This window comes from Poeciliopsis prolifica, unplaced genomic scaffold (assembly GCF_027474105.1).
Source record: "Poeciliopsis prolifica strain line A6 unplaced genomic scaffold, Auburn_PproV2 SCAFFOLD033, whole genome shotgun sequence".
In the NCBI taxonomy this organism is placed as follows: Eukaryota; Metazoa; Chordata; class Actinopteri; order Cyprinodontiformes; family Poeciliidae; genus Poeciliopsis; species Poeciliopsis prolifica.
In genome coordinates, this window is record NW_026562408.1 from 6250028 (window position 1) to 6260199 (window position 10172).

General features: G+C 38.1%; 1 protein-coding gene across 1 annotated transcript in view; it reads right to left on the reverse strand.

Moving 5' to 3' along the window:
• dchs1b (dachsous cadherin-related 1b) overlaps positions 1-9635 on the reverse strand; it is an 86885-nt gene extending 77250 nt beyond the window's left edge. The window contains exon 1 of the mRNA XM_055051393.1: positions 9193-9635. The gene's annotated coding sequence lies outside the window, so the exon portion shown is untranslated. The remainder of the gene's footprint in view (positions 1-9192) is intronic.
• Positions 9636-10172: the final 537 nt, after the last annotated feature.

A 10172-nucleotide genomic window follows, 5' to 3' on the forward strand; every position in this document is an offset into this window, starting at 1 on the left:
TCTGTTGCAGATGATGGGCTTGCATGCTATTTCACTGCGTAGTAAAAAGGGCAAATAAAGTACAGGCTCAGGGGTAAAAACAGCTAAAAAACAGAAGGTACGGTAGCAAAAACACAGCTGGTTGGACAAGCAAAACAGTTTATGGACAGTGGTGACTTTCTTTTTTATATTCCACCAGAATACTTGAATCAAATTGCTGAATTATTATTCAGCAATTTGACTATTGCTGAATATTCAAATTACAACACCTTTGATATTGCAAAGGCGTATGGAGGCCTGCTGATGAACCATTTGTTTGATTCAGGTGTTTCTATAAATTCAAAGTTGAATCATCTGAAACAGCCAGTCTGTTTAAAAGGTTTAGTTTCTTTTTTCTCAAGTTACAAAGTGGTAGAAAATTAACAGAAAGCCTAGAATACTGTAAAAGGAATTGCAAAAGTGCTTAGTTGAATTATATGAGTCCCTTTTATGTCCTGCTCTTTATAGAATATCCCTGAGAGTATATTTAGCTATATTTGCCAGTTAATTGACTGGACTATCATGTAGCAAACATATTATCAGCTGCTTACTAAATATGCATCTCTACCTTTTTAGCACAAACTACACCTTTAAAAAAAACACACAATATCGACAGGTGGCTTTCCTTTGCTTTCAATCCCATGACTTTCCAAACAGCTGACTTCCTCACTTCCTATCTCACAAATAAGAGAAATGTGTAGGAGTGACCAATAGTGCTGCTTAACAAGACTGGAACTGCCAAGCATGGAGTGCTGCGGAAAAATCACTCCACATCTTTCTGTCATCTCGTTGAAACCACTGTAAGCCACAGGAACTGTAAGATGGAAAAGTTTTGGTAAACTTTTTTTTTTTTTATTTGGTATACGGGTATTCCATCTATGTTTACTCTTCTAGTCTAGTGAGATGGAGGCATTGTGATACCCATGCAACTAAATGATCTAATTTATTTAAAAGTAATAATAACAATAAAATAAATATTTATAATATAAATCATATTAAGCCCACTTAAGCAAGTGGGCTTAATATCTAGTAAGTTACTTACTAGATATTAAATTCTCCATCAACTCCTTAGTTAGAGGAGCGCCGGCAGCTCCAAGTACACATAAACTATAGATGTACTTGGAGTACTGTTGTTTTGAAGCATTACTTTTTACAAATTCCAAATAATCATTTTTGGAATTATGATTCCTAAAATGATTATCTGACTCTAACCAGGGATTTATTTTAACCTCTTGCTTTTTTTTCCACAGTAGCAGCCACAGATTCAAAACGTTGTTAAACTTGGTCCTCCCAAGAGCATACAAATGCTGTCTCTCACGCGCAGACATAAATAACGCACTTGTGAACCATTCGTGAAGCCGCAGAGAAAGTGAAAACACAGCTGGGGGTTCTTCACCTTCCTCTTAACCTTTAAGACCAAGTCAAAGTTCTGCAGTGCTCCAGAGTCAGGGCTGCTTGAGTATATGTGTTACTTGTGTTTTTATCCACAAAACCATCCAATGTGTGATAACAATAACTTAGAAAATACAGAACGTAACCTGCTGAAAATAAATTTTGCCGTCAAGGTGAATCAGCAGCTGCTTTTGATCATCACTCACCACCCGTCCCCATTCAAGTGCGCTTAATATCCCACAAGGGCAAAGCTGTTGAGTGGAACCATGTCAATGTCGATGTCAAATATTACTGAACCAATGTTGAAGCTCAGATATATGTCCTTACAGCTTGTCAAGCAAATAGTTTTGAATTGTATCCTATGGAGGAAAGCATCAACTCTGCATTGTATCAGGGGGAAGGAAAAACTTTGACTGGAAGCAACTAAGCAATGTGGAAGACATTAAAATGTACAATCAACTACCTCATTAGTCAACTTGTTTCAGATGAAAATTAAGCTGTATGGTTATATTAGTACTGTGGTATTTGTTGTAATTACTGTTTGTTTAAGAGTCTGTACCACTAGGCCTGTCGCGATAAACAATAAATCAATTAATCGCACGACAAAGTAAAACTATCGACCTCATTTCAATTATCAGCTTTATCGTTTCTGAATGAAAAAAGTCTCAACTCCGGTGCTTTCCACTGACCCTCTCTTCCTCATTTCCTTAGTGTAATGCCCAGCACACACTACACAATCTAAGAGCTATCAGCCGATTGTGGGCCCATTTTCAAAATCTAAGAAACCACATATTAGGCGATAGAAATCCTAGGAATAACGGTTTGATCAAACCGTGTGGTCTCCAACAATGGGCAGAAAAGAATAATAATGACAGATCTATGTACCACTAAGCCCACAAATACTTATATACATCATCCAAGCCTTCACCTAATTATTGTTCTTGGCTTTAAAATGTCTGTTTTCTTCACAGATCAGGAATTTTGTCAGAAATTAATTCTTCCACACACAGTTGTAGCCATAAACTTTCTTCCTCCACATACAATGAGAAAATTACAACACGTGAACACGGTACACCACATGAATCATTAATTATCAAGCTAAAAGAGGAAAAGGTCAAAGACAAAACACACAGATGATAGCCACAACAATATCAGGAAGAGGGAAACAGTAGATCCAATGTCGTAGCTCCACCACACGTGGCAGAACAAACCTATCCTAATCTGCTTCTGCATTCCATCTCATGAAATAATCAGTGACACAGCCAAGTAGCAAGCCAGCCATATTCGGATCAGATCATGTTATTGTTTCTGAAAATGCATAAATAATAATCAAAGAGATAAGATAATTTGTTGAGGAGTTTGCCAGCTGGCTAATTGTTGGGGTGAAAGGAGGTGAGTATCGTCAGAAGAAAAATCTTAAAAGCTTAATTTCTGCTTCTTCTTCTGCTTTGGGGGTGACAGTTCTGGGAAATCTATCAAGAACTGCAATTACTTAACTCTGGGTCAGAAACTGAGACAGTTACTTGGCTTACTAGATATTAAATTCTCCATCAACTCCTTAGTTAGTGGCGCGCCGCAGCTGTTCTCTAAGAAAATGCCTTTGTATCATATTACTTTATTTCCCTTCTTGTGGTAAGTCTGGGGTTTGAGCCTGTCTGCTTTTGTTTAACACCTCAGTTAATATGACAATATAAAATCATGATGAAAAGACACACAAATGTGGTTGAAACTTTAAATGAATCATTTTTTGCTTGATGCGAAATTGTATCACGAAACAAAAACTTTTGCATCTTTCCTTGTTTTGTTTTTTGCATGCCACACAACTAATATCCAAGTCCCTTAGTATATATAAAAATCTGCTTTACCTGAACTACACATTTCTCAGCACTGTGCAAGTGTTTGAAGTGTTCAGAAGCTCAGATCATCTCACTAACTTCATTAAAAACACATGAGGTGCTTCACAGGCAAGCTCTCTCCTCTTCCCTCTGAGCAGAGTCACTTTTTTTAGTATATCTAGCAACCAGGTGGAAATCATCTTTATTCAACCAGAGCCACATTCTTATCTTTTTTTCTTTTTATCAAAGTTGTGACATTAGCACATAGCTTCATTCATAAAAGTGTGAAATTAAATGGCCACATGACTGCATTCATCTTGGACTCAGACAAAAAGATTTAATAAAAAGCTCTAAGCAGGAATCTCTTAAGGTAATTAAAGTGAACAGACACAGCGCTAAGATTCATGATAGGATAATCAATAAACAGAAGATTATAATTCTCAGCGATAAAACCCTTACCATATGAAAGATAAGTTAACTTACACCATTCTCCTGAAGTTGTATTAATATCCAAAGACATTAAAAAAGAAAGGTTGACTGCTATTAAATTTTTAAATGATATTTCTACATAAGTGGAGTAAAGGTTTCATGACCCACTGCTGGTGTTCCAAAGAATCAATTTTGACAAATTCAGTCCAAGTTTTGTTATGCTTTCTTAATGTAAAGAGACACCAATGGCAAAAAGAACATCCACATAATATTTTAGTAAACATTGAGTTTGCATAAAAATGTATCCAGTTCAGACTTTATTGGTTGAAAATTTTAGATTTTTAAGTAGAGATGATCACATGCTTCATCTTTACTTCTTTGAGAACAGTGAACTAGTCCTTTAGTTTGGCTCCGAAAGGAAGACATTGAGCAAATGACTTCCTTTTGTATCAGGCTTTCTGTTTCTGCCTGGTACAGTACGCTCACCCAGAAATAGGTGTAACAAGTACATGTAAAACAATACCAAATTTTTCTGTTTTAAAGATTGGCAGCAGAGGAAAAGTCTATAGTTGAAGTGAATATTCTGACATTACTAACTGCATGGTTTGGCTTTGTAAGTGGGCATATTTAACCTATTTTTAGAAACATTTGCAATAGCTTGCAATAGTTATGTGTTTATGAAAAATTGAATTTGTTTTTTTGTCTAGCCTGTTTTTCTAGTCTAGACCACTCAAAGTGCTTTCTACTTCATCCACTTTTACCCAGCCACACTCACAAATACTCACACATATGCCAATACACAAATCAGTTGGTAAGTCAGAGTAAAGTGACCCGGGACGCATTGATATGTCACAAGAAGAAGCTGGAAGCAAACACAACATTCCGATTTCAAGACAACTACTCAACCCACTGGGCCACAGTCACCAACTATGTTTATATACGGTCATGCATAGCTTACTAAAAACAAACTGTTCTGTGGTTTCCTCATATTTCCAATAAGTCATCTGCCTCTTCAAAGCACATTTTCCTCAAAGCTTGATTTTGTCTGCTATTACATTATCAAAATATAAAAAAATATTTTTTTTCCACTTCCGTTGAAATATACAGATTCAGAATAGCCTCTCTTACTCTTCATTAGCAGAATAACACTAGGCATGCAACTGACATCCAAAAGTTTAACTGTGGTAAAAGTGAAGTTTAATGTAGGCTAAAATTTTGCTTTTTTAGAATGAACAGCTCATGACAGCTACAGATTCCACCTGACCAGATGTCTTTGATTGGTCCATTGTGTGCCATATTTCAACTCAGCACATCATTCAGTTTAAAGGATCCCTTCAGCCAGGACAAAGACGCTGAGTAATGAACAGCAGGTAGATCAGAAATGGGCCTCAGAACAAACAGAAATTGGACTGTACTGTCTCAGGGCTCCAGCTCCACTCTGCATCCAACAGGAGAGTCCAGTAATTTCCTTTGCCTGGCTGGCTAAGGCATACTGTAATATCTTCTCCAGAGTCATGGAGAAATAAGTCTCAACACCATATGTAAGAGTATATAGACAACATAAAACATTTTAGGAACTCAAATATTATTCTCAGGTGTTGCAAACGTAATCACAAGTGTTAAATCCATGATTTACGTTCATTTGATTATTACAAAAACAACAAAAACCCAGAGATAAAAGTTATAAAGTGAAATCTAAAAAAAAGATTCCTTATCAGCTGGGATCTCCTTTCTACTAGTAAAGCTATTAATAACTGTCCGGCTTTAGTGTGGCCAGATGACTCAGACACAAAGTGATTTTCCAGAAAACTAAACATCTCAGGGCTCGTTTCTCCTCACACAATGCCCTAAATCCGCTAAGCACTGGTTCAGGGTCCACGTTTTGCATGATAAATTAGAATGGCATCAAAATCCCCCACAGTATATAGAGTTTATGCCTTGTGTTATGTCTAAAGTGGTGGGTGAGAGGTAAATAAAAAAAATTTTTTTTTAAACCCCAACACAGTCCTCAGGGTTCAGCATCAACCAGTCGGTGAAAGATGAAGGGTAAATATTTCCATTGGCTACTTGGGGAGCAAAGGAGGAGGAGAGACAATCTCTTTTTTTTTGCCATTAATCCTCATGTTTGCTTTCTGCTGGCTGTCATCTGCTAGATATTTGCCAGTGTAGAGCTAACCGTTTTGTAATATACGGCATAATCTACTGGAGAAGATGCTAATATTTATTTTTGCTTCATTTTAACTGAGTTGTAGTTGCATTTGAAGGAATTGAATGATATGCGTTCAGAAGGCTTCACAGTTAAGAATATAATGGTGAGGTAATGTTAGGGTTGTGGTTACTGTGCAGGCGTATGTGTGATTGAGAAAGAAGGAGGGAAGTCTCTGAGTCACTTTCCGATATTTGTATACAGATGGTTATGCCTCAAGAGTAAACCTAAAGCCACAAAAGAACTACTCTGAAGTGCAACTAAACTAACGGTCCAAAACTGTGGGATTCTGTTATGAAAATGCTTTCTGTTTTTCCCTCCCGTCTTCCTTTGTTTTTCTCGTTGGCAACAATGTCAAAGAGAGATAAGGCAGATTTTACCAGAGATGCACCGAGAAATCAGCTGTTGAGAGAAACTCTAAAGTCAGGTCTTTTGCCAGTCACTGAATGCAACACAAATGCGTCCAGGTAGCACAAATGCACTTTTCACTATGGCAGTTGTCACTTAGAGGAAAAGACTCAAAGTTACCAATTCCAATATTAGTAACTATTTTAAATTATGTCCAGAGGAACCTCAAATTGAGATATGTCTGTAATTACTGCAGGCTGTAACATAGCGAGAGAGAGCAAGACTTTCAGTATGTAACAGTTAATATAACCTTTCAGACCACATTACTGTTTCTCAAGTGCATTGACCAATGTAATCCTGCTTATATGTTTTTTTCATTATCATCCATTCCAATTGCTTTCAAGATTAAGATAAAACACTACTTTCTAACGGTTAGTCAAAGCTCAGGACTGGTTAAGATGTCAACCCTGTTTGACCATTCACATCAAGTATGTCATACATTTTCATTGTTGTTCCAATATCATATTACAGCTCCTAAATTAATAAATGTCTATCTGCAAAGTTTCGCAAAAATGGGTACAAATAAAGGTCACTAAACGTTAATTGATGCATGTCTGGAGTTTACACAAGAGCTTTCATACATGACCGTTTCGTATGTATTTCATTTTACACATTGCTTCCTGTGAGTTGTGTATTGTAAGAAGTTGTTTTGTCTTTGTCATGATATAGAATGATAAAAACACTTCAAGCAAATACATATTTGTACGTTTTATGTGGGTTATGTGGTGGCCTAAACTGTATACAACACTCATGGAATTTCAGTGTCAAAGTGGGTGGCAAATGTGCAATCTGCAATGTGTATTCCGATTCCAAGTAAACTCCCAAGGCAGCTTGAGAATGCAAGAAAACATCAGCCAAACGTGACAAAAAGCACAAACAATAAAACTGAAACTACAGAAATCTATGTGATCAAACAAACTTCATCAAACAAACTTTACCTGTATACATCAGCAAGATTCAGACAGAAAATCTAATTCATGTTGTTCATCAAATACAATCCAAAGAACAAATCAAGGCTGATGCCAAGTTGCAGCTATTATGGATGTGATGCAGCTCAAAGCTGTAATATTAAGTCATTCAGCAGATGTTTCTGTCACAGAAGTGTGTGAGTTTCCAGCTTGGCCCTGCTGAAAATCAAGCCTGTGACCCCATCTGACTCTTTACTCACTCGTTCAGCAATGCAGAACCACAGAAAGTGCAAGACAAACAGCAGACTGTTTATTCTGTTGATAAACTCTAAACGGACTTGACTCAAAACTGAAGGAACTGACCTCTCTGCCTTGACAAGCTGATACAGACACCATTAAAGACATTTATTTTCAAAATCCTTTTGAGATATGTTGATGTAGATGAGTAAAACCACCTTTTAAAAAGGGGCCCAGGCAGACAGCTGAGTTACCAGACTTCAAAACCAACCCATCAAAATCACTCTGCAATGCAATCTTGGCTGAAAATATTACTGATAATTAAACTCCAAAATGAGTTCACGGTGAAATAGTTGAGAAAACATACTTGGCTGTTCAAATCATGTTCATACAAAGAAAAGTCTGCTCCTCTAAGCTGCTGATAAGAGGAACCATAAGTTGTTTGTACAGAGGCCCTATACAGTCACTGCTGTACCAACTAGATATCCATATGGTTCATGTTAGAAACCGTCCTTCTTGCACACCCTATCACTCCACAAAAAAAAAAAAAAAAAGAACTAAACTAAACTCGCTGTGGTTTTTATGCAGACCAGAGGCTGACATCGAGGCCAGCGGACTGCTGAGCTGGAGCGTGCAGGAACTGTTGAAAAAGTATAGAGTAACAATGCGAAAAACGTCTGTATCCTTCAGAGCAGCAGAAAAGCAGAAGCTGTGGAATTAAGTGAAGCTGACATCAGATATGCCTAACTGTTGTGGTCAGGCACTCAAATGTAACCCTGGGTTCTCCATTTTTAGGTTTTGGGCATACAGACATCACTGGGCAGCTATAAATACATTTTTATGACAAAAGAAAAATTAAGTTGAGTCAGAATCAGTTTTTCAGAAAGCCTAACAAAGTCAAAGCTCTCTCAATGTCTTGCTTTTTCAGTCTATAAAGATGTAGTTTATCTTTATAGACTTTTGTTTTTAGTTCTTTCCTCTTGTGATTTGTGTATCTCCAGGAGATATGCACCAATCAGCCTTTTCTGTTGCCAACATTCATACATTGCCAGTTTTCCTTTCAATCTGAGCTGCTGATCACACATTTTCAAAAACATAAATATATGATTAGTGACAAAAAGTGCACCATATCTGTTTTGAAACTTAAAACCTGGAATTTCTTAGTTTTAATGCATTCAATGTGTAGGGACGAAAAAAGAGCAGATTTTTCTTTATTAAACCAGTGGTTCACTGATCTGAAACCTTCAAGTGAGAATTGGTCGATTCTGATTTATGGCTGAATGACCGATGCATCCAGTATCCAATCAAGTTTTGACACACTTTGAGCAACTTTGTAATGTGTGGTCACTGAATGCTGCCAATGTTGGAGAAAAAACAATCAACATAGTGGTAGCAAATATTTCCATATGGTCCAATAACCTTCTTTGGCATGCCAGGACTGTTTTATTTTTCCATTGAGGTCTCAATAAAACAGGAATCATGCTCTTCAATTTGTTTGCTGCCTGAGGTCAATATTAAATGTTTCACTATGATCCACTGATCTTGAGTTGCTTTTATAGCCCCTCTACTACATTGTGGCTTTGCACAGCAGCCTGAACAGCTGCCAGCTCTGCATGCAAGGTGAAGATGCAGGATGAACCCCTATAAGGAAATATCTAACGCCCCCGCCCAGCCATCAAGAGTTTATTTCAATTCTAGGTCCCAACAGAAAAAAATTAACAGCAAATAGAGTGAAGGTGAAAAAACAAGAGTCACTTACATTCATGGGACTCAATCCGGCTGTGGATGTGCGCTCCGGTTATAACCTGATTAGTATGCAAACGGGTTTCCAATCTCCCCCCAGACGAGAGCCAATCTGCCCAGGCAAAATCTTGAATGGAGAGAGCTTTTTGGGGTTGATTTGATAACATCCACACAAAGACGGCAAGTGTGCCAATTCCACAGACTGTCTAATCCGGCCAAACAGAACAGCAGGTTAGGCTACTCCACCGGTGAAGATTCTTTCTCTGTCAGGTGAGCGCGTTTGGATCATTTGGGAAGCTGATCTGCCTCTTCTTGCTCTGCAGCAAAATATTAAAAAAGGAGAGAGACAGAGATCCTCCTGCGCAGCTCAAGCCGGGATCTTGCCGCCTGTCTTAAATGTTTTTATTTCACCCTTTTCTCCTTCTCTCAGCATCCAGTCCCTCACAGCCGCTTAATGGAGCTGTGCACCTCTCTTGCTGAAAGCCGACTCCTCCGCCACAAGGCCCAGCCCCCTATACTCGTCTTCGTCCCCTCCTCCGACACATCCTCCCCTCGTTTACCGACCGCTAATTTATTCGGGTAGCCACACACACAAAAGGGGGGAACAGAGGACAGGGAGGCAAGAGGAAGGCTGTTGAATACAGTGGAGAGATGAGAGAGCAGACTTTGGTGCCCCCCAGCTCCATTCAGTGGAAGTAGTCTTTGTAGAGACAAAAGAGGGTGCCTGCACTTCTAAAGGAGCTCCAGCTCCCTATGAATTACTGGAATTAGTCGTCAACCTTTTTGTGTTACAGGATAATAAACTAAGCATATGGATGGCAGTTGCTTTAACTAGTTTTTGGCATCAATCTACCAGCTTTGAAATTCAACACAATCTCATATGTTAGACAAAGATCATATGTGAATAGCAGTGTTCAACTCTAGCTACAGATTGTTTACTCAGTTTGGTTCTTAACTTTGATTAGGCCATTCTAAGAGCCTAAGTATTTTGTGGTA